Consider the following 26,502-nt stretch of genomic DNA (forward strand, 5'->3'; position numbering starts at 1 on the left):
ACAAATCAGATATATTAACAAAATGATCAAAACATTATTGAACACATTTGATAAATCATCATAATTTATATCACAAAAAATAAAACCATTATCCAATTTTACTTACTTTTAAATACATTTATAGCATTTATTACATTGATAATGTTTTCCGATTCTTTCTGAAATTGATCCTTCACTTTTGTCATTTCTTCGCATGCTTTTATTGCATTCATGCAAGCAATCTGCTTGATATATTTCTTTCAAAATCATCCATACGTTTCGCAATTTTATCCCAATGTGTATTCATAGATTCTGTCGATCCTACCACATGACTTTTCATATCACTCAATAATGAATTCATTGGTTGTGGTGAATGCTTTCTCGTTGTTAATGTCTTTATATCGGATACAAAAAGAGGAAATTTGAAGAAGAATGTGTCGCACTAAACGCAAAATGATCGAACAAAAAGCAAAACGGACCGAAAGCAACAGACACACAGCAAAAGTGTCGGACGATAAGTAAAATTTTCGGACAAAAAGCCAAACGGACAGAAATCAGCATACAGGAAGCAAACGTATCGGGGGGGAACTAAATTATCGGACATAAAGCAAAATCAGATTAAAAGCAAATCCCGGCTCAAAAGCACCGTATCAGTCGTCGTTGTGATGAGATATTTTGCCGACAATGTTAGTCTGGTGATTTTCATGAACACATGTATCGACATGATGACCATCTTAAATTATTAGAAGATTTTTACAAATATTAACGATATTAGCTGAAAACTGAACAAAGACTTCAGTGTTCTGACATCCTCATTTTCAACTTCAGCTATTCTGTTCTGGCTCAAATCAACATGGAGAGATCCAGGGAAAGTAAACAGTCGGTAATTATAAAGGAATCGTAATTCCGCTAACGAGTTTCTTGAGAGATCAATTTTCTTTATTTGTTTCATGGTTCTGAACATAACGTCGGAGAATAAACTGTTGGAACTCAGACTGTTACTGGGAAGACAGATTTCTGTCCAAGATCTAAATATTCTGTTTTCTAAAATTGCATTGATGGTGTGTTCTGTAGTAATAATGGAAAAATAGGATATTTCTATGAATCGCAGGTTGTCATAGATACATCTAGTGATTACTTTTGTTTTTATATTTTCTTTCTCTAGTACGGGTTGTTTATTAGGAATGGTTCCGGTAATGCAAAGGAGATATTCCGAAGTGTAACGCGCTCCATATACTCTGGAAATTAGCACCTTTCTTGCTTTAGTAGTTCTGTTGTGATTTAAAACGTTCCTTGTGAATACAGAATTTCTGTATTCAAAAATACAATTCAAAATTGTCATATGTTGATGACTTGGTTGAATAAATGATACTTCTGGTGAAAAATCATAATTACAATAGTTTTGAATGTAGCAGTTGTGAACTTCAACCATCATCAATCCTAAGGCTTGTAATTTGATTGGTTACTTCATATTTACTTTCGCGCCAATTCTGTAGTTAATGCGCAAGCTCATTGATGATTTATTGTGTTCCGTGGTCATATTGTGCTTTTTTAATATCAGAAACACATAAAGTATCGTCTCCAGCTACGTATTAAGTGACGACATGTACGTCGGTGGAAAAAACAATCCAACATTCATCCTCAATGTTAATACATTGTCCTTTTCCACATACAAAACATGTAAAACATCCAGAGCAATGCCATTGTTTCAACACACGGATTGTTATCATTGCAATATATGCAAAACATATTTATAGTGAATATATATGTAGGACTAAAATCTATGGTAGGTTCCAAATCTATGGCAGATTCCTTATCTATTGCAAATATGACGTCATGCCATCCCAAATCTATGGCAGTTTTTTTACAATCCTAATCTATGGCAAATTTTGTAATTTCCTAATCCATGGCGGATTTTTGTTGTTTCCAAATCTATGGCAAATTTTGAGGAAATGGAAAACAACGCAGTACATATATGATGAATGACTTGTCTGAAACCAGTGGAAATGTACAACATGTCTGTAAACATTTGTGAAATAATGGTCAACCAAATCGTGATGGTAACTAAATTTGTTTTTGTAAATGATGAATTCCTCAATACAGACTTCAGGCTTGAAATGTTGTGCCCCGTAAAAAAATTTAAAAAGTATAATCATGGTACCTACATTTAGTCCGTTCCTTAGACCAACTAGTAAAAAAGTTTTAAAAAAATAAAAATAAACAGTTTGAATTTTCAAATAATATTTATTTTATCGTTAATCGACTTTTTTATTTGTTGACAATTTAAATCAAATAGATATCCGTTAATTTTATCTTTCGCTTAATAAACTTTGCCAGCTGCAGATAGTAAAATTTGAACTATAACTCCTTTTTTAATAATGCGGTACTGAAAACACTGCCCTAGCTTGTTCATCCGACATCGCGGGTTTTGGCTGGTACAGCACATTTGGACCCTCTTCCGAATAATAGGTCACATCTTCCTTTAAACCATCCACAAATTGCTGTCCAGGATACCTTCATCTGGAATCGTGTTCAAATCTATGAGCTTCGCAATCGTTTATGGCGGCGACCATGTAATACTGCGTTTTTCCATTGTGACGTATAATGTTCCTCTTTTCCCCAGATCTGCCATAGATTTGGAGAAAACAAAAATCTGCCATAGATTTGAGTTGTTTGGCGTTTGTAACGTCACATTTGCCATAGATAAGGAATCTGCCATAGATTTGGAACCCGCCATAGATTTGAGTCTTACATATATAACATATTTATAGTAGGGGGAAACATGCGGGGTTATCATACCAATAGTAAAGCAACAAATATGATACACAGCCGTATATATTTGAAAGAATTATCTAACATTTTATGAGATTTTTGAAAATAAAATGAATGTCACTTTGTTTGTTATGTTCGATACCCATAAACAAATTATCTTTAGAATGTGTTGAAATCTCAAGCGTAGGATAAACATGGATTACATTTAAACATATTAATTTCTACTTTTTTTTAATATTATTTAATGGAGATTATGTATGTTTTAAGGTATTCGGTCCATAATTAGCCAATATACAACAAGCAAAATAATTTACATTTTTATCAAGGATTGTAAGTAGGGGGGTCTAAGATTTCTTACTATGAAATAAAAATTCGCAAAATATTTGAGGTTAACAGCAGAGCTGGGTTACAGTGTCCCCCTTTTTTGTCCTCAAATGCCAAATAATGGGTTCAAATAGTATGTAATTTTATGAAATCTATATATTATAATCTACTAATCTATCTTTTAAAAGGAACCTTAAATGTAACCTTGTAAAATTAAACATAAAAAATAAATTGTTTTTTTCCTATTCTATTTTTAGAACTGTGTTATTGTTACTAATAATAGAAAAGGAGAAAAGTATAAAGTTTGTCAATTTTATATCTTCACTAGTTCAAAAGTGAATATTTTAGCAGAGCATTAAAGAATGACATTTAAATTAACTTAACATATTGTTCCATCCTAAAAAAAAAATTTAGAAACTTTTACCGTACCAATTTCGAGAAATTTTGATTTAGAATGTCAAGGTCACAGTTCGTAAATGGAGACTTGGTATCCCTGTTCTGATGTTTTTTGGTATAATTTATGTAAATCTTTAGCAAAACTAACCATACTTCATATAATCTTATGATAAGAATAAACTATGATATTTATGACATGTAAAGTTCAAAAGGTCAAAGGTCATGGTCATTTTTGGAGCTAAAATCAACAAAAATCTCCTTTTTTGATAAATTTTCAAAAGTGTATCTACCTATTGGTCCCATAATCTTCACAACCTTTGTAAATAAAGACCATTTGATGATATTCAAAAGATCATGGTTTGGTTTCAACCTTTAGGGGTCAACAGGTCAAAAGGTCAAATAATTTTAGGAGCTAAAATTAGACAATGACCTCCTTTTTTGCTCAATTTTCTATAGTAAACTTAGCTTTATGTACTATAATCTTTCATTACATTTGTTAATTATGATAACTTTATGATATGCATTAGATAAAGGATTAGCTTCAACCTTGAGGTCAAAAGGTCAAAGGTCAAGGTAATTTTAGGACCTGAAATATGAAAATTCTCTCCTTTTTGCTCATATTTCAAAAGTATATAATAAAAAGATGTGGTATGATTGCCAATGAGACAACTCTCCACAAAAGACCAAAATGACACAGACATTAACAACTATAGGTCACCGTACGGCCTTCAACAATGAGCAAAGCCTATACCGCATAGTCAGCTATAAAAGGCCCCGATACGGAATATATAAACAATTTATAACACAGTCGAAGAATTCTTATAAAAACTATATTGAACAGCCAATTGAACTTTTGATCATGTTGAAGGGTAGCCTTGGCTTGAATCCCTCAATTATCTGATAGCATGCATGTTTTCCTATTTAATTCTACTGCACTTTTGTTTAATGCTTTCTTGCAATTGTTATCAATATGTTTGTATCTGTTTTTTGCCTTGACTTGGGTGTTTGTTCCTAAATTATAACAAACATATAAACTGACCGACCTGGATTATTTTTTAAATAATCATTTTTTTCATACATGTATCTAGTTTAGATTACTATGACATCTAACGGCTGTTTTGCCAGACAAGCTGGTGTCGTGGGGCATAATTGTGGTAGAGCTATATTTTTATGTTTTATGTTATTTAAGATTTTATGTTATTAGAATATATACTGGATATATTCTACTTACAGTTATTATAATTTGTAATATGCTAGTTTACTCAGGTAGAACATTTCTTATTGTTTATATCTTTTCTATTGGTCAGTATGATTTAGGCGGGAATCTTTTGTTTAACTATTCTTTGTTCTGGGCACTTGGCTAAAATATTTATATGAAGTGGTAGCCATTTTCTTCAGCTCTATTGGAAGTTGTTATATCTTTAATTTGATATTGAAATAGTCTAGGACTTTCATATTCTTTTATAAGGTCAGTTTATTACTAATATATTCATTACAATAACATTCAAGTTTTAATGTTCAAGAATGAGTGATATATAAGTGTATAATTGTATGAATAGGTGACCGTATTATGAAAGGTGTGTGCGATTGATTAAATAGTAAAGTTATGTGTAAACTATTCATAACTCATAAAGTAATAAAGATAAACTTGATAATATAGTTTTATTTGTAAGATTTAATAAACTATATAAATTCTACATAAAACTGGTAAAAGTATGATTTATACTTTAATTTCTAGTAACATTAATATATAATCTATTTTAACAGTTTGTATGAGTGAGCGTTAAATGATTTTATACTTCTTTAAAGTTAATACAAATAAATATTTGATTACCCAGATTTTAGGATAGATAACTCTGATTATTCTAATCTAGCAGTATAAATAAGGTTTCTATGATTTTAATATTTTGTCTTCAGGTTATATTATTGAAACAGAATGTAAACTGATTCAAATCAATCAGTTGGTGAAAAGGCCTTTGCACTACATGTGAGGTATGTTTATATGTATACAGTTTGTATTGTTCGTGTTACTTTTATGTTGCTTTGCTTAAATGTATTGTCTGCTTTGTGTAACTGTTGCAAAACGGAATGTCTTGTTTGCACTTACAATTGCGTGTTATTATTATGTTTTGGTATGATACTACAAGCGTAGCTATGTATTAGCTGTGAACTTAGTCTGTCGTTGCATATTTTACAATGCACTAAATACAGAGAAATATAGAATGTACTTATTTAGTACAGAATTCGGAATGGTGTAATATCGTTTTGTGTAGCTTGTAAAACTATTATTTTAAGGGCAAGGGAAATCTACAGTTTTCTTCTATGCATATAGATATATTGATTTTATAGTAATTGATAATTACTACTGATTGAATTGTATAAGAATTATATTGTTATTATTTCAGGGTCATTTTTGTTAGAATATTAACATCAATTCTGATGAAATAAGGAACCTAAGACCTATCAACGTGTTTGTGTTTATTTAAATACATGGGAAGCACGACTACATTTTGGCGCCCAACGTAGATTTCATCAGTGTTATTAAAGATCAACGATTTCCATTACCTGTGGAGGGAACTCCGTTATTACATAATAGACATTAGTGTATCGATACGTCACAGGAAGTGGTACGTCACTGGTCGACATACGTATATTGAACTTTGCGTTTACATCCGGAAGTCAAGAAATAGGACGTCAACAACACGGATTTTCAGTGAAAATATATTGCAGTTTTATGGTTACTATAATCAATGTCATTGTTCACTGTTGTGTTTGTTTGATGTTTTGTCTATACATGTGTGTTCATATAATATATGTCATATAGATTTGAACTTTGATTATTTTTTTTTTAAAAAGCGAACTTTGAAAAAAAAACTTTGATTTTTTTTACGTTTGTAAACTTAGAAACATTTAGATAATTAGCATCAGAAAACAAATTTGAAATTTTACGATTTGGTTTAACTGATTTAGAGTTATTACATACAGTGATTGTACAGTAGTTGTAATAGTATATAGACATTTATATATGATGTGTTTGTACATGTTGTACTTTGATTTTTTTTTGTAATTGAGACTTGACCCCTTTCTCCCCATTCATTTACCCAACCCCCCAGGGTGAGGTCAAGGTCAATTGTATACACAAAGCTTGTTTACATTAACAACCACTTATTACACTAAGCTTTACTGATTTAGATAGACTTTTGCACAGCTGAAACTTACTTTGTACATACACACATACACTTAGGGTGTACATTTAAAATATTTTAAAATATGTTTACACACTTTACATATCAAGTTGGATTTAGACTTGACATAGTCATACATCAATACACACATGATTGATTGATTGTAGCTATTACATACACAGTTACAGTTACTTGTTTACTTGTGCATATTTACTTACATACACATACACATAGCATATCTAGTACCCTATACCTTATAGTTGATACTTGTACTTTATTTGTGTTATATGTGATATAGTGTATTACTATATTTGTATTGTCATTGTGTATTGATAGATTGTAATTGTGTGTTGTCACTGTGCATTTATACTGACTTTTGTGTTTTGATACTTAGTGTACATTGTGTTTATGTTGAATATTGGTATGATGATTCATTGTTGTGTGTCATATTGATATAATTCAAATTTTGAGTTTACATATAAATAGGACATAAAGTAGTTAAATCTTCAACTTTAATAGGTACATATTAAAAGTTTAGATATAGCAGTAGTGAGACTGAATATCTCGTAACACTTTGTCACTTTAACATTATTAACTATCCTTATCCCTCAAGCATGCAAGCACACTAAGCATGCTGCTTCCGGTTCCGGTTAGAAGTTGTGAAAGATAAAGCTAAGAGAAATCAGATTTAAATCCGTGGTTATTGTTGGTAATCAGTGTACATCCATAAACTAAAACATCATTTACGAATCATCCAAACCTTTATATAGCATATACACAAAATTTTGATCATCCCAACACCAAAATGTAGATTATATCATCCTTCGTTCAGAGTTTGGCGGTCAAACCACGTTGCCGCAAAGTCGGACATTCATATTGTTAATTGACATTTATATTCTGTATTGTGCGCTTTTCTGTTCCGATATTTAAATTATATAATTATAGGGAAGCCCTATTATTATATTTTGTATTTATATACTTCACTTTTTGCGTTCGCCTAGAACAATATTGTTTGTGAACAAAAAATAGGGAAGCCCTTTTTTTCATTTACACCGCTTGTGCTATAGTCTATTAAATTAGTATACAGTCGTAGTAACAATCATTATATATATGTCTGTGAGGAAGATTATTAAAGAGAGGAAAAAGATATACCAAAGGGTTAGGGGAGCACAACTGGGAAGAGACACTATCTTGTTCACGGACAGCAAAGGGATGGGTCTAAAAGAATACATCCCAGAATCAATTGGGCAAAAATTTAAAGTGTTGTATAAGAGAGGAGGATCGATCGACAACACAAAACACATTAAATCACTCATAGACACGGTGAAATACTTGGATCACCCAATAATACTGATCTGGCTAGGTACATGTGAAATTACACAGAAGAAAAACAAAACCATCCAGTTTAGAAAATCACCGTATCAAAATATAAAAGAAACTATAACACAATATAGGGATCTCAAACAACAAATCATAACAACAAAACCATCAGCCACAGTGCTTTTTATAGAGTGTCCATACTATTCGATCGCAAGAGCCAATAAACCTAAAGATTCAATTAACTTAATTGTGAATAGTAAAAAAAGACATATCCGTCACTCCTGGTAAATAAAGCCACCAAAGGTCACAGAAAAGTCCAATTGGCAACAAACATAGACAAAGAACTCAGTGAACAGATTGACTACTTTAACGATCACCTAAAATTGATTAACCGCCTTTATTCTACACCAAGAATTTCTCAAGATTTTATCCTTTCAAACAAGACAAAAAGAGACACCAAAGTTAAATAAAGAAAGAATTTCAACCTAACATCGGACGGAGTACATCCCATAAGAGCTGTAAATAAATTGTGGATGCTGAAATTCATAGATTTAGCACTTGAACTGTCAGAGCAAGGATGTTAATTAAATAACCAGCAAAATAGCCAATAAAAACAAGAAAAATAGTTAAATAAGGAAGCCTTGTTTAACATACTAGATCCGAAAAAATTAATCTGCGCAATATAATTAAGGAAGCCTTAATTATAAAACAAAGAGGAAAATCAACAACATCAATCAATTAATAAAAAGAATAGGGAAGCCCTATTATATCATAGAATAAAAAGTTAATTAGAAATTGAATAAAAATATTAGAAAAATAGGGAAGCTCTGTTTTTTCTAGGAATTAACAACATTAAAGACCATACAGAGATAGCTAGCATAACTAAGTATAGAACAAATAAAAATAATTAACAGGGGGCCTAGAATAGATAGAGAAGCTCTATCTAGCATTAACATACTTCATACTTATTTAGTTCGAATAGGGAAGCCCTATTCGTCCTGATAAATAGAAAGGAGATATTAACTTAACGATCAATTCTATTAGGGAAGCCCTAATATAGAATATAAGAAAGAGCGGAATAAAGGGATAACAAGCTTAGAAAAAAAATTATAGATAGAGAAGCTCTATCTAATATCAGGAAAATAAATAATATTATCTAGAGAAATTTTATTTTAAGGGAAGCCCTAATTTTAAAATACTAGATAAAAATATTAATAATTCATTTCTTATTTTAATAATAGAGAAGCTCTATTATATGAAATAAAAAAAAAATAAAAATAATTAATATATTTTCATTTAGGGAAGCCCTATCTAAAAATAAATTAACTATAGTAGTAGATATGGCAACAAGAAGGAATAAATCTACCTCAAATGCAACAAGCGATCAAAGAAAGGAAGACCCATGGGAATGCAAAATATGCCAAAAGATATATAAAAATGAAGACGCTAAACTCCTTGAATGTCAAAGATGTAAAGATCATTTTTGCATAAAATGCTTAAATAAATCAAAAACTGAATATGATATATTAAGCAACTCAGACACAATGTGGTTCTGCGCCCCATGTAGACAAGTAGTAGAAGAACACAGTTACTGATCTGAAAATTGAAGAGAGATGCCGAGAGATCATGGACAACTATGAGCAAAGAATAAATGATATAGAAATCGCCATAGAAAAGAAATGTGATAAAGAAGAAGTAAGAGATATAGTAAGCCAGGAGATTATAAAACACAAATGTGACGAGGAAAGAGTAAGAGAAATAGCTAAAGAAGAAGCCTTAAATGGAGGGGCAGTAGCTAATGTTGTATCCGAGGATATTGAAGGAGGAGTGCTACCAAATCAAGGAACAGTAACCACAGTACTAGAGGAAATAAATGAGAGAAAAACAAGGGAAAATAATCTGATCATATTTGGGATAACAGAAAATGAGTCGGAAAATAAACAAGAAAGAATAGAACATGATGTACAGAATATAGTCCAACTCTTTAAAGATGCCAAGATAACATTGGATATTGAAAACATCAGAAAAACACAAAGACTAGGGAAATATGATAAAGAAAAAACAAACAGTCCTCTATTAGTCCATTTGAAGAGCATAGACTCAAAACTAACTCTATTTAGAAACATGCATTATATTAGATCATATCCCAAATACCAAAAAGTAAATGTAAGCAATGACCTTACTAAAAGTGAGAGAGAAGAAGAAAAGAGACTGTGGGCTGAGGCAAAAAAAACTTCAAGAAAACAACTCGGGGAACTTCCTGTTCAAAGTGCGGGGACCGCCATGGGCGAGGAAAGTAGTAAAAATAAAAAGGTGAAAAGAGAGACAAAAAATGTAAATATAAATGTACAAAAGAAGGGAAAGGTTTTCAACGGCAATGTAAATAACTTTACAGTTCTACCAAAATTGAACTGTTTTTATACTAATGCAGATCAGCTATTCAACAAAATGTCAGAATTGATCGTTCGTACAAGAGACAACAAACCAAATATCATTGGTATAACAGAAATAAAACCGAAAGCTAATAGATATAAACCATCAACAGCGGAATTTCAATACCAGAGGTAGGAAATTACAAAATGTTTGAGAAAAACATAAGTCAGATGAAGGACGAGGCCTTTTAATGTATGTAGACTCCAACCTAGAAGCTACAGAAATCACAATGAAGACAGAGTTTCAGGAAAATATATTTATAAAGGTAAAACTTAATCAAAATGACAAACTCCTTGTGGGTCTGATATATAGAACCCCATCCAACAGTTGCAAGGAATACAATGATAAGCTAGTAAACCTAATGTCAGAGGCAACAGATATGGGGTACTCACACATACTCATTATGGGAGATTTTAATTATCCTGAAATAAACTGGGAAACATGGAACACAAAGGGGGATAGACCAAATAGCACTGAAAATAAATTTCTGGAAGCACTACAAGATAATTTTCTGTACCAACACACAACAAAACCAACACGATGGAGAGGAGCTGACACACCCAATACACTTGATTTACTAATTACAAACGAAGAAGAGATGATTTCAAACCTAGAATATATGAGCACGCTTGGAAAAAGTGACCACTGCGTCCTAACCTTTGATTTTAACTGTTATGTAAATATAAAAAGAGCACCGAAAATAGCTAATCTGTACAATCATGGAAATTACAAAGATTTTATTCAAGAGCTGAATAAAATAGACTGGCATAATAAGCTTAATGCGGAAAATTCCATTGATAAAAATTGGAATTATTTTTTAACCATTTTAAAAGAATTAGAGAGCAGATTTGTACCAAAAAAAACTATGACACAAATAGGAAAAAAGAGAAATGTATTCCCAATAGATAAAAAAACGAGAGAGTTAATTAGAAGGAAAAATATTCTATCCAAAAAAATTATAACTAAACAAGATCCAGAAACAAGAGCTGAATACAATAAAGTCAGAAACCAGGCCAAAACATCAGTCAATAAACAAAAGAAATTATTCGAAAAAGGATTATCTGAAAATGCCAAAAGAAACCCAAAGGCTATATGGAGCTACATAAAATCCAAATCAAAGACCAGGGAAGGTATAGGTGACCTACATGTAGATACAGAAGATGTAAAATCCGAAAAAAAACAGATGACAATAAACAAAAGGCTGAGATACTATCAGAGTATTTTACAAGCGTATTCACTAATGAACCACAAGGCAATATTCCAGAGCCTAAGCATATTCCATTAGATAAAAAAATAGAGGAATTAAATATTGGTACTGATTTGGTTTTGAAGAAACACCTACAGAAAATAAAAATGGATAAATCACCCGGCCCTGATAATCTACACCCAAGACTGCTGTTTGAAGTCAAAGATGGTATAGCTGAACCACTTGGCATCATTTTTAGCCAATCTTTAACACAAAAAGTAGTTCCAAAGGATTGGAAAAGCGCCCTAGTGAGTGCAATATTCAAAAAAGGGAATAAATCACAAGCTAAAAATTATAGACCAGTAAGTCTCACATCAGTCGTCTGTAAAATAATGGAGAAAATAATAAGAGAACATATAATTAGTTACATGAAAGAAAATAAACTATTTTCAAACAAACAATACGGATTTATCTCTGGGAGATCGACATCACTACAACTATTAGAGATAATAGATAAATGGACAGAAGCTATAGACAAAGGCTATGAGATTGTCCCCTGTTATTTGTTCTATACATAAATGATTTGCCAGATTGCGTGACATCAGATGCCTACTTATTCGCGGATGACACAAAAATCTTTAGAATTATTGAAAGCAAATCAGATCAAACTATATTGCAAGATGATCTAAAAAATCTCGAGAAATGGAGTGATACATGGCTGTTGAAGTTCCATCCAGAAAAATGCAAACACATAAATATAACTAGAGGGGTAAGAGAAGAAAAGACAAGTTACAAACTATTAGGTCATGATATAAGCAAATGTCAAGAAGAGAAAGATATTGGAGTAGTAATTGATGAAGATCTAACCTTTGAAAGACACATATGCGAAAAAGTGAACAAAGCTAATTCAACTTTTGCCGCAATTAGAAGGACATTTAAAAACTTAAACGAAAAAATCTTCATACCTCTATACAAAACATTAGTGCGAACACACTTAGACTATGCTAGCTCTGTTCTTTTAAAAAGAAATCCATTGACAAAATCAAAAATGTACAAAAAAGGGCAACACGACAGATACCAGGATTCAATAAACTGAGCTACCCGGAAAGACTGAAAAAACTTAAGCTGCCAACATTGTCATATAGAAGGGTCCGAGGGGACATGATTGAGACATATAAGATACTTAATGGTAATTACGATCCAGAAACGATTTCATTCCTTAAATTAATTTCAAGCACTGAAAATAGACATAGCACAAGAGTAAACAGTAATAAAATCATTCACCAACGATTCAAAACAAGTCTGAGGAAAAACAGTTTTTCTGTAAGAAAAGCCAAATTATGGAACAAGTTACCGGATAAAGTAACTAAAACGCCATCTATAAACTCATTCAAAAATAGACTAGATAGATACTGGGAATACGAAGAAATCTATTATTCTGATTATCCAGCTGAATTAACCGGAAGCAGCATCAGAAATAAGGGAGACAATAATCAATTATATGAGTCTGGTGAAGAGGAACCGTGAGGATCCTGTACCGGAAAACATCATTAAGTATCATTAAGTAAGTAAGTATCTATTTTAACAGTTTGTATGAGTGAGCGTTAAATGATTTTATACTTCTTTAAAGTTAATACAAGTAAATATTTGATTAACCAGATTTAAGGATAGATAACTCTGATTATTCTAATCTAGCAGTATAAATAAGGTTTCTATGATTTTAATATTTTGTCTTCAGGTTATATTATTAAAACAGAATGTAAACTGATTCAAATCAATCAGTTGGTGAAAAGGCCTTTGCACTACATGTGAGGTATGTTTATATGTATACAGTTTGTATTGTTCATGTTACTTTTATGTTGCTTTGCTTAAATGTATTGTCTGCTTTGTGTAACTGTTGCAAAACGGAATGTCTTGTTTGCACTTACAATTGCGTGTTATTATTATGTTAAACTAACTATTTTTGGTATGATACTACAAGCGTAGCTATGTATTAGCTGTGAACTTAGTCTGTCGTTGCATATTTCACAATGCACTAAATACAGAGAAATATAAAATGTACTTATTTAGTACAGAATTCGGAATGGTGTAATATCGTTTTGTGTAGCTTGTAAAACTATTATTTTAAGGGCAAAGGAAATCTACAGTTTTCTTCTATGCATATAGATATATTGATTTTATAGTAATTGATAATTACTACTGATTGAATTGTATAAGAATTATATTATTATTATTTCAGGGTCATTTTTGTTAGAATATTAACATCAATTCTGATGAAATAAAGAACCTAAGACCTATCAACGTGTTTGTAATAAAATTGAGAATGGAAATGGGGAATGTGTCAAAGAGACAACAACCCGCCCAAATAAAAAACAACAGCAGAGGGTCACCAACAGGTCTTCAATGTAGCGAGAAATTCCCGCACCCGGAGGCGTCCTTCAGCTGGCCCCTAAACAAATATATACTAGTCCAGTGATAATGAACGCCATACTAATTTCCAAATTGTACACAAGAAACTAAAATTAAAATAATACAAGACTAACAAAGGCCAGAGGCTCCTGACTTGGGACAGGCGCAAAAATGCGGCGGGGTTAAACATGTTTGTGAGATCTCAACCCTCCCCCTATACCTCTAACCAATGTAGTAAAGTAAACGCATAACAATACGCACATTAAAATTCAGTTCAAGAGAAATCCGAGTCTGATGTCAGAAGATGTAACCAAAGAAAATAAACAAAATGACAATAATACATAAATAACAACAGACTACTAGCAGTTAACTGACATGCCAGCTCCAGACTTCAACTAAACTGACTGAAAGATTATGATTTCATCATATGAACATCAGGCACAATCCTTCCCGTTAGGGGTTTAGTATCATACCATCATAACATATATGAGAAGAACATAACCCGTGTCATGCCAACAACTGTTTTTAGAATAAATGTGTTTAGTTCCGATGCAAAGACCTTATCAGTGACTCAATATTAACGCCAAAATATGCAATCTTTAATGACTTGACAACAGTATCGTAATTATATCCCTTCTTAATAAGTCTATTCAAAGGTTTTGTAAGTTTCTGAGGTGAATACTGACACCTTTGTGCTTTATAAAGAATATTACCATAAAATATTGGATGTGAAATACCTGAACGTATTAGAAGTCTGCATGTTGAGCTATATTTACGAATGATGTCTTTATACCGATGATAAAATTTAGTAAATGTTTTGACTAGTTTGTGATATCGAAAACCCTGGTGTAATAATTTTTAAGTAATACATAAATTTCTCTCGTTAAAATCTAAAACATTGTTACATACACGAGCGAATCGTACAAGTTGAGATATATAAACACCGTAAGATGGTGACAAGGGAACGTCACCATCTAAAAACGGATAATGAAAAATCATCCCTTTTATCATAAATTTTAGTATTCAGCTTTCCATTAGTGATATAGATATCAAGATCGAGAAAAGGGCAGTGGTCATTGTTAGTATTAGCTTTATTTAAAGTAAGTTCAACAGGATAAATTTCATTAATATACATACTGAAGTCGTCATTATTGAGAGCCAAAATATCATCCAAATATCTAAAAGTATTATTAAATTTGTTTATCAGATGTTGTTTCGATGGGTCTTTGCTTATTTTTGTCATAAATTGTAACTCATAACAATACAAAAACAGGTCCGCAATAAGTGGTGCACAGTTAGTCCCCATTGGAATTCCGATAATCTGACGATATAAAGAATCTCCAAAGCGAACAAAAATGTTATCTAGTAAAAATTCAAGGGCATATATAGTATCAAAGCATGTCCAATTAACATAGTTTTTTTGTTTATTGCTACTAAAAAATGACCTAAAAGAGTTTGAACATATATATTCACATTCTGATTTTTTGAATGCCCATTTAATTAGGTGTGTGAATTTTTTCTTAATGAGAATGTGAGGCAATGTGGTATACAGGGTAGAAAAATCAAAACTGTGTTTATTTAAATACATGGGAAGCACGACTACATTTTGGCGCCCAACGTAGATTTCATCAGTGTTATTAAAGATCAACGATTTCCATTACCTGTGGAGGGAACTCCGTTATTACATAATAGACATTAGTGTATCGATACGTCACAAGAAGTGGTACGTCACTGGTCGACATACGTATCTTGAACTTTGTTGTCACATCCGGAAGTCAAGAAATAGGACGTCAACAACACGGATTTTCAGTGAAAATATATTGCAGTTTTATGGTAACTATAATCAATGTCATTGTTCACTGTTGTGTTTGTTTGATGTTTTGTCTATACATGTGTGTTCATATAATATATGTCATATAGATTTGAACTTTGATTATTTATTTTTTTTAAAAAGCGAACTTTGAAAAAAAAAACTTAGATTTTTTTTTTACGTTTGTAAACTTAGAAACATTTAGATAATTAGCATCAGAAAACAAATTTGAAATTTTACGATTGGGTTTAACTGATTTAGAGTTATTACATACAGTGATTGTACAGTAGTTGTAATAGTATATAGACATTTATATATGATGTGTTTGTACATGTTGTACTCTGATTTTCTTTTTTTGTAATTGAGACTTGACCCCTTTCTCCCCATTTATTTACCCAACCCCCCAGGGTGAGGTCAAGGTCAACCGGAACCGGAAGTTGTATACCCAAAGCCTGTTTACATTAGCAACCACTTATTACACTAAGCTTTACTGATTAAGTTAGACTTTTGCACAGCTGAAACTTACTTTGTACATACACACATACACTTAGGGTGTACATTTAAAATATTTTAAAATATTTTTACACACTTTACATATCAAGTTGGATTTAGACTTGACATAGTCATACATCAATACACACATGATTGATTGATTGTAGCTATTACATACACAGTTACAGTTACTTGTTTACTTGTGCATATTTACTTACATACACATACACATAGCATACCTAGTACCCTATACCTTATAGTTGATACTTGTACTTTATTTGTGTTATATGTGATATAGTGTATTACTATATTTGTATTGTCATTGTGTATTGATAGATTGTATTTGTGTGTTATCACTGTGTATTTATACTGACTTTTGTGTTTTGATACTTAGTGTACATTGTGTTTATGTTGAATATTTGTATGATGATTCATTGTTGTGTGTCATATTGATATAATACAAATTTTGAGTTTACATATAAATAGGACATAAAGTAGTTAAATCTTAAACTTTAATAGGTACATATTAAAAGTTTAGATAGAGCAGTAGTGAGACTGAATACCTCGTAACACTTTGTCACTTTAACATTATTAACTATCCTTATCCCTCAAGCATGACACTATTACCCACTTTAGCACTTGTCTGTTAGTTAATTCTTTCAGGACTTAGAGAGTTATTTTTTTTTTCAGAGTTTGGGTAGATTATTAGTGTGTTTATTGTAGTTGAGTTTAGTCTTGATTTGTTTTTGAGGTGATTTATATTGGATTTGTTTATTGCCATACGCTAGTCTTATATTTGTATACTGACTTTACCATACTTATAGATAGTTGATATTTTTATATATAAGTACTTTCTTTTGAGTTGAGTGTAAACGTAGAAGCTTTACAACTCAAATCCAAGTTTAGATATTGTATCAAGTAAGTAAGACATTTTGAATGTACTTATTGTGTTCATATTGACTAGATTGCATTCATTAATCTTGAGTCATTTTCAGTTGCATTGATTTATATTTATATATACATATTCATAATACTAATTACTTTAGTTTGAATTTCAGATTTCAGACATACTTATACTTATTGTACTTAGTACATATTTCTTTGCATAAATTTATTAATAAATTTTTTTTTTACAGGACATATTTCATATGTAGTTATTTGATTGATTTTTTTTTTCTTTCTTCTACATTTACATTATTTTAGTTAATAGCCTATCTTACTTTTCAGATTATTTACAAACTATTGTTTGTCATTTATTTACTATTTTTCATTGGCTATAGTTAGATAATCTTTAAGTAATTGACATATTTGTCATATAGTTAGCTTTATTTCACACTATTACTAGTTATACTTACGCACTCTTACAATTACTCAAGAAGGAAGTAAAAGAGAAACCAAAAGGAGATGATGTTCAAGGATTGAAAGACTGGATGAAAGAATACTTAGCCACTAGTGGAGAAATAGTTACACCGAAAGAGGAATCACAAGAGAAGGAAACATCTAAAAACAAGACAACTGTCACATATACTAAGATGAGAGATCCACCCAAAGTAACAAATTTTTCAGGATCCAACAGCAAGGGTGAAGCCACTTATGCCTTTTGGAGATATGAAGTTTGTGGACTCATGGAAGATAAAGTACACGACACAGATAACATCAGCTATGCTGTACGTAAGTCACTCAAAGGAGAAGCAGGAACTATTGTTATGCACCTTGGTCCTAAAGCTAGTCTACCAGATATCATACACAAGTTGGACAGCATTTATGGAGATGTAGAAAAGAAAGAAGACCTACTTGCTCAATTCTACAGAGCCAGACAGGGTGATGATGAAAGTGTAACTAAATGGAGTTGCAGATTAGAGGATATTATTGGGAAAGCAATTGAGAAAGGAATGGTACAACACAAGGATGCCAACACTATGCTACATTCCATGCTATGGTCAGGACTTAAAACAGAACTTAAAGATATATCTGGACATAAGTATGATTACGATCAAGGACTTTGATGAACTTAGAATAGCACTGAGACATATTGAGAGAGATCATGAGGAAAGGAAAACATCAAAGAAACCACAAACAGCCAAAGCTGCAGCAATATCAGAACCTATTAACAATACATCTGAATTTGAAGAAGTTAAAGGACTTATTCAACAACTCACCACAAGATTTGATAGAATGGAGACCGATTATAGAGGACGAGGCAGAGGCTATATTAACTACAGAGGTCAGAATAACAACAGATATACAGATACCAGACAACGAAGATGGCAAGACCGATCTAAACCACAAGCTTCATCAGCCAACCAGGATGAACGAAGATGTTTTAGATGTGGAAAACCAGGTCACTTGAAGTTGGGATGTATTGAGAAACTGGATAAAGATGGTAAACCTTTAAACTTCAAGAAGTCTATGGAGCAGGACCATCGATATACATATACTTATGTACATCAGGAACAGCATCAGGTCCTTATAGTTTACCACCAGGATTGTATGGAAAGCCAACAGAAACTGAAGTTGTACTTTATGGAAAAACAGTGAAGACTTTACTTGATACAGGATCAACAGTATCTACTATCAGTCATACATATTACCACAGCAACCTAACAGATATACCTTTACTACACATGAACGAGCTACTTGATATTGAATGTGCTGATGGAAAACAACTACCATATGAAGGGTATTTGGAAACTGAAATTATTCTCCCACATCAGACCAACATTTATCCATGTTTGCTGTTAGTGATACCGGATAGCAACTATAACACTCAGATACCATTGCTTCTTGGAACTAACACTCTTCAACCAGTCATGGAGTCATTGAAAGATCAACATGGGACAAGATTTCTACAGTCATGCAACTTAACAACACCATGGTACTTGACTTTTCGATCCATCACACTTAGAGAAAAGGAACTTAGCCGCAATAACAACGCATTAGCTATAGTCAGAAATGCTGTGAACAAACCTGTTACCATCAAACCAAATTCAACCATAAAGATAGATAGAAAGATAGACGTTCAGATTGCAAATGTTACCACAAGGACTATTACCATCCAACCAAAAGCTGTCTTATGTGCAATACAACCAGTCAACATTGAACAACAACCAACAGATACTTCATCAACATCATCAATACTTGAACAAGTGGAAATTCCAGAAAGTGACTTAACTGAAGATCAACTAGAACGAGGGATAGAATTCATCAAATCATTTGAAGATATATTTGCCAAGAATGATGAAGATATTGGAAACACAGAAGTGAAACACCATATTGATTTGATTGATACCAGACCATTCAAACATCGATATAGAAGAACTCCACCAGCCATGTACGATGAAGTTAAGTCACATCTTCGACAACTATTGTCAAATGGTACCATCAGACCATCACACAGTCCATATGTATCTAACGTGGTACTTGTACGTAAGAAGAATGATAAACTGAGACTGTGTGTAGATTATCGTCAATTAAACAACCTGACAATAAAGGACAGCTACGCTTTACCAAGAATAGAAGATCTGCTCGATTCGCTAGCTGGAAGTACATTTTTTACCTGCGTAGATATGAAAAGTGGATACCATCAGGTGGAGATTCTGGAAGAGCACAAAGAAAGGACTGCATTTACGGTAGGTCAATTGGGATTCTTCGAATACAACCGGATGCCATTTGGATTGACCAATTCACCTGCCACGTACCAGAGGATGATGGAAGAATGCTTATCTGACTTACATCTCAAGATCTGCTGTATCTTCATCGATGATGTCATCATCTTTGGAAAGACCTTCGAAGAACAGCTAGAAAATCTTCGCCTTGTTTTCGAAAGGATACGTCAGCACAACATGAAGTTAGCACCCGATAAATGTTCCTTCTTCAAGAGGAAAGTCAAGTACGACGGACATGTTGTATCAGCAGATGGTGTTGAGATCGATCCAGCAAAGACAGAGAAGGTAGTAAGTTGGCCTAAACCTACTAACACGGAAGATGTCAGGAGATTTCTAGGATTTGTTGGCTATTATCGACGATTCATCAAACAGTTTAGCCAAATCAGCAAACCACTTTCCGATTTGATGCCAAATCCAAATGTAAAGAAATCATCAAAGAAACACCAACAGAAACCATGGCAATGGGGAGAAGAACAGGAGTCGGCATTTAAGACGTTGAAGGAGTTGCTTATATCAGCACCTATACTAGGATACGCCAACAGTGAATTACCTTATGAACTGCACACAGACGCCTCCGGTACAGCACTAGGAGCAGTTTTATACCAGGAACAACAGGGAATTAAGAGGGTAATCAGCTATGCCAGTAGAGGTCTTACAAAGTCGGAAAAGAGATACCCACCGCATAAACTGGAGTTTCTAGCACTAAAGTGGGCAGTTAGCGACAAATTCAAAGATTATCTCTATGGAAGCAACTTCACGGTACTTACAGATAACAACCCCATGACCTATGTGCTTACAACAGCAAAGCTTGATGCCACTGGACACAGATGGTTGGCCGCTTTAGCCGCATTCAACTTCAACATAGTTTATCGTCCAGGAAAAAAGAATTGTGATGCAGATGGACTTAGTCGTCTACCACAACCAACTGACAAGGATTCCACCAACAGAGAGACTATCTCCATAGAATCTGTAAAGACCATCTGTAACTCTATTCTTCCAGGAGCATACATTGACAGTCTTGCTGTTAACCCAACTGTAATACCATCACAGGAAGAAGATATACCGGATACTGAAACAGTTGATTGGGCAGCTGCACAAGCCATGGATACTACCATCAAGTCTCTTATAATGTATGTCATCGAAGGAAAGAAACCGACAACTGCAGATATTGGACCAACACCACTACTGCGACAGTTCCAATACCTCAAGATGAAAGATGGTGTACTTTACAGAGAAGTTACTATTGGAGAAGACAGGAAGTCACAGTTAGTTCTGCCATCAGCAAACATCAGCGTTGTATTAGAGGCACTTCACAACGACATGGGACATCCCGGAAAGGATAGGACTCTGTCACAGATTTTACTGGCCTGGGATGGACAAAGATGTGGAGGATTGGATACAACAGTGTGGCAGATGCATAAAGAGAAAAACACCAGCCCGTCAGAGAGCACCTTTGGTCAGCATTGAAACTCAGTTTCCACTTCAACTTGTCTGTTTGGATTTTCTCACACTGGAGCAGTCAAAAGGAGGTCACCAGAACATACTGGTTATTACCGACCATTTCACCAGATATGCTCAAGCAATAACAACCAGAAATCAAACAGCAAAGACCACAGCACAGGCACTCCTTGATAACTTTATTCTACATTACGGAATACCACAGAGGATCCATTCTGATCAGGGAGCTAATTTCGAAAGTAAAGTTATCAAGGAGCTATGCAATCTAACTGGAATGAAGAAGTCAAGGACTACACCCTATCATCCCATGGGGAACGGGATGTGCGAGAGATTTAACCTACTCTTCTTGGTATGCTTGGAACCTTGGAATCTCATCAGAAAGCCAACTGGAAGCTCTACGCTTCACCCATGGTACATGCGTACAACTGTACCCGTCATGAGTCCACTGGAGTAGCACCCTACTTTCTAATGTTTGGAAGAAACCCAAGACTACCCATCGACTTAGCGTTTGGCCTACATAAAGATACCAAGTTACCAACAACTCAGTATGTAAAGGATCTACGAGACAGATTATCACATGCATACCAACTTGCAGCTGAAGCATCAAAGATTTCACAAGCCAATCAGAAGGAGGGTTACGATCTTCGTGTAAGAGGAGCAGCAGTACAGAAGGGAGATCGTGTACTTGTAAAGATTGTGGCTTTTGATGGAAAGCACAAACTAGTGGATACATGGGAAGATACTCCATATGTAGTCATTGACCAGCCGAATTTAGATATTCCTGTTTTCACAGTTGTGAAAGAGAACGGAGAAGGACGAACAAGGAATCTCCACAGGAATTTATTGCTACCTGTCGGGTATATCAGAGAAGAAACACCAACTGTTATACCAAAACCAGTTCCAAGACCAAGGACGAGATTACAGAGGACAATAGCTGAACACCGGACTTCTTCAAGTGAATCCAGTGATGAGTCATCTGATGAATCAGTGGATTATTTTGATGTAGACTATGTGCTGGAGAGGACAGTTGACAGTGAACCTACATTCACTCATGAACCAGCTGTAGATGTAACAGAACCAGCACAGGATGCCTTCATTCCATTAGGGGACGCCCAGCCTGAGGGGAACCAAGGGCCAGAAATGGAGACAGCTTCAGGAAGCGCTTCAGACATTGTTGGGGATGTTATTCCACAGGAGTATACACCTGTAGAACAGTAAGAACAACCTCAGGAACTAGAGATGTCACCGGTACCAGTCAGACGATCAGGGAGAGACCGTAAACCACCAGCATGGATTTCTTCCGGTCTGTACGACATCTCAGCTATTGGGACTACCTCTGTTGGTCACACTATCACCGAGGAACATTCGAAGCCAACAGCTGAGTGTCAAGAGAAGGCTGAATACATTACATCTTTAGCTAGAACACCATTATTCTCAGGATTACAACGAGAAGCAGCCTTAGCCATTCTAGATATAGTGAACCACCATTAGTTTGAGGAATGACGGGACGTCATTTTATAGCTGGGGGGAATGTGTGGTAGAGCTATATTTTTATGTTTCATGTTATTTAAGATTTTATGTTATTAGAATATATACTGGATATATTCTACTTACAGTTATTATGATTTGTAATATGCTAGTTTACTCAGGTAGAACATTTCTTATTGTTTATATCTTTTCTATTGGTCATTATGATTAAGGCGGGAATCTTTTGTTTAACTATTCTTTGTTCTGGGCACTTGGCTAAAATATTTATATGAAGTGGTAGCCATTTTCGTCAGCTCTATTGGAAGTTGTTATATCTTTAATTTGATATTGAAATAGTCTAGGACTTTCATATTCTTTTATAAGGTCAGTTTATTACTAATATATTCATTACAATAACATTCAAGTTTTAATGTTCAAGAATGAGTGATATATAAGTGTATAATTGTATGAATAGGTGACGTATTATGAAAGGTGTGTGCGATTGATTAAATAGTAAAGTTATGTGTAAACTATTCATAACTCATAAAGTAATAAAGATAAACTTGATAATATAGTTTTATTTGTAAGATTTAATAAACTATATAAATTCTACATAAAACTGGTAAAAGTATGATTTATACTTTAATTTCTAGTAACATTAATATATAATCTATTTTAACAGTTTGTATGAGTGAGCGTTAAATGAGTTTATACTTCTTTAAAGATATTGGAGTAGTAATTGATGAAGATCTAACCTTTGAAAGACACATATGCGAAAAAGTGAACAAAGCTAATTTAACTTTTGCCGCAATTAGAAGGACATTTACAAACTTAAACGAAAAAATCTTCATACCTCTATACAAAACATTAGTGCGAACACACTTAGACTATGCTAGCTCTGTATGGGCACCTTTTAAAAAGAAATCCATTGACAAAATCGAAAATGTACAAAAAAGGGCAACACGACAGATACCAGGATTCAATAAACTGAGCTACCCGGAAAGACTGAAAAACTTAAGCTGCCAACATTGTCATATAGAAGGGTCCGAGGGGACATGATTGAGACATATAAGATACTTAATGGTAATTACGATCCAGAAACGAGTTCATTCCTTAAATTAATTTCAAGCACTGAAAATAGACGTAGCACAAGAGTAAACAGTAATAAAATCATTCACCAACGATTCAAAACAAGTCTGAGGAAAAACAGTGTTTCTGTAAGAATAGCCAAATTATGGAACAAGTTACCGGATAAAGTAACTAAAGCGCCATCTATAAACTCATTCAAAAATAGACTAGATAGATACTGGGAGTACGAAGAAATCTATTATTCTGATTTAAGCTGAATTAACCGGAAGCAGCATCAGAAATAATGGAGACAATAATCAATTATATGAGTCTGGTGAAGAGGAACCGTGAGGATCCTGTACCGGAAAACATCATTAAGTATCATTAAGTAAGTAAGTATCTATTTTAACAGTTTGTATGAGTGAGCGTTAAATGATTTTATACTTCTTTAAAGTTAATACAAGTAAATATTTGATTAACCAGATTTAAGGATAGATAACTCTGATTATTCTAATCTAGCAGTATACATAAGGTTTCTATGATTTTAATATTTTGTCTTCAGGTTATATTATTGAAACAGAATGTAAACTGATTCAAATCAATCAGTTGGTGAAAAGGCCTTTGCACTACATGTGAGGTATGTTTATATGTATACAGTTTGTATTGTTCATGTTACTTTTATGTTGCTTTGCTTAAATGTATTGTCTGCTTTGTGTAACTGTTGCAAAACGGAATGTCTTGTTTGCACTTACAATTGCGTGTTATTATTATGTTAAACTAACTATTTTTGGTATGATACTACAAGCGTAGCTATGTATTAGCTGTGAACTTAGTCTGTCGTTGCATATTTCACAATGCACTAAATACAGAGAAATATAAAATGTACTTATTTAGTACAGAATTCGGAATGGTGTAATATCGTTTTGTGTAGCTTGTAAAACTATTATTTTAAGGGCAAAGGAAATCTACAGTTTTCTTCTATGCATATAGATATATTGATTTTATAGTAATTGATAATTACTACTGATTGAATTGTATAAGAATTATATTGTTATTATTTCAGGGTCATTTTTGTTAGAATATTAACATCAATTCTGATGAAATTAAGAACCTAAGACCTATCAACGTGTTTGTGTTTATTTAAATACATGGGAAGCACGACTACATAATTAACATGACAATGTTGTCCAACCCAAGTTTTAAAATGTTTGGATTTGTAAATGCAAATTACCTGGCACCTGCTCAAAGTTTTACACTGAAGCTTGGCATCAGCTTGGCCTTTGGTTTACTAGGTTCTCCATGTTAGGAACCATAAGAAAGTCGGTTCAATTCCATCCAGATATACACTTAACATTATAATACAGAACTTTAAAACATAAAAATGAACGATCCATTCAAATCGTCTCCCAGAGCAGATCGCCAGATGAAAAGGACAAGTGCGTGATGTGTTTACATTCCTTCTATCAACGAATCTTCCTATGCCGGTACAACATATTTGACAACCAGTTGCATCCAAACTGCACACAGTATTTCCGCATCACGACAAGACGAAGAGACTTAAATCGGCGTACTTTTTTTTGTAAAACGCCTTCGTCTGTCTTGGCAGCCGACCGAGTCGTCCATATTTGTTTACCATAACTTCTGTTTCCGGATTGTGAAAATTTGACAATTTATAGAAAAAAATAGCGTTTACTCTATAGTTAATGAAAATATACTTCAATTAAGCCTTTCTGATATTTTAATCGTCATTTTAAAAATAATAACTATACTTTCGCTTACTAGGCGGAAAATACCGAGGTGTTGAAAAAATTTACACCTCGGTAAACTCCGGAAAATTTTCCGTAAATCTTTATTATGGGTCGGATACCTTAACTAGTCGTGAATTCGTGATATCAAATTTAATGTATCGCCATTGTATGATGTTCCTTAATGACTCATTTTTTGAATTTGATATCTAATTAAAACTCTTTTTGGCTCGATAGTCATTAATGAGTCTTTTAATTGATATGTTTCCGTCAGTTTTGGTTTGTGACGATGAATTGTTTCAGCTAAATCGATTTATGACTATTAAAGAGCGGTATATTAGCATTGCCTTTATTGTAAATGAAACACACGTCCAGCATACACAATTTTAATCATACTATCTATGATGAGTTGATTTAAAATATGAACCAGTAAAGATCGAAGACCTGTTTGTAAATGCCAAAACCGTCTGATCAACTTGCGACTGATGGATGGTAAACCATCATTCTGAATGGGTTTTTCAATTTAGTTACACTATAGAAATAAGAAGATGTGCTATGATTGCCAATGAGACAACTCTCTACAAGAGACCAAACGACACAGAAATGAACAACTATAGATCACCGTACGGCCTGCAACAACTAGCAATGCCCATACCACATAGTCATCTATAGAAGGCCCCAAAATGACAAGTGTACAACAATTCAATCGAGAAAAACTAAAGGCCTAATTTATGCACAAAATAATATATGAAAATCAAATAAGTTACAAAGCAACCAAATACAACAACTGAAT

The 26,502-nt window shown here is 33.3% G+C and overlaps 2 long non-coding RNA genes across 2 annotated transcripts; both read left to right on the forward strand.

The window, feature by feature from the left end:
• Positions 1-4,698: 4,698 nt before the first annotated feature.
• Positions 4,699-6,585, forward strand: LOC143055369 (uncharacterized). The gene is made up of 3 exons (XR_012972004.1): positions 4,699-4,939; positions 5,389-5,463; positions 5,877-6,585. It is a non-coding gene; the product is annotated as an uncharacterized LOC143055369 (long non-coding RNA).
• An 8,997-nt stretch (positions 6,586-15,582) lies between these two features.
• LOC143055371 (uncharacterized) lies at positions 15,583-25,693 on the forward strand. The gene is made up of 3 exons (XR_012972005.1): positions 15,583-15,837; positions 24,527-24,601; positions 25,028-25,693. It is a non-coding gene; the product is annotated as an uncharacterized LOC143055371 (long non-coding RNA).
• The last annotated feature ends 809 nt before the right edge of the window (positions 25,694-26,502 follow it).

The sequence above is a fragment of the Mytilus galloprovincialis genome, chromosome 12 (genome assembly GCF_965363235.1).
Source record: "Mytilus galloprovincialis chromosome 12, xbMytGall1.hap1.1, whole genome shotgun sequence".
NCBI classification, from domain to species: domain Eukaryota; kingdom Metazoa; phylum Mollusca; class Bivalvia; order Mytilida; family Mytilidae; genus Mytilus; species Mytilus galloprovincialis.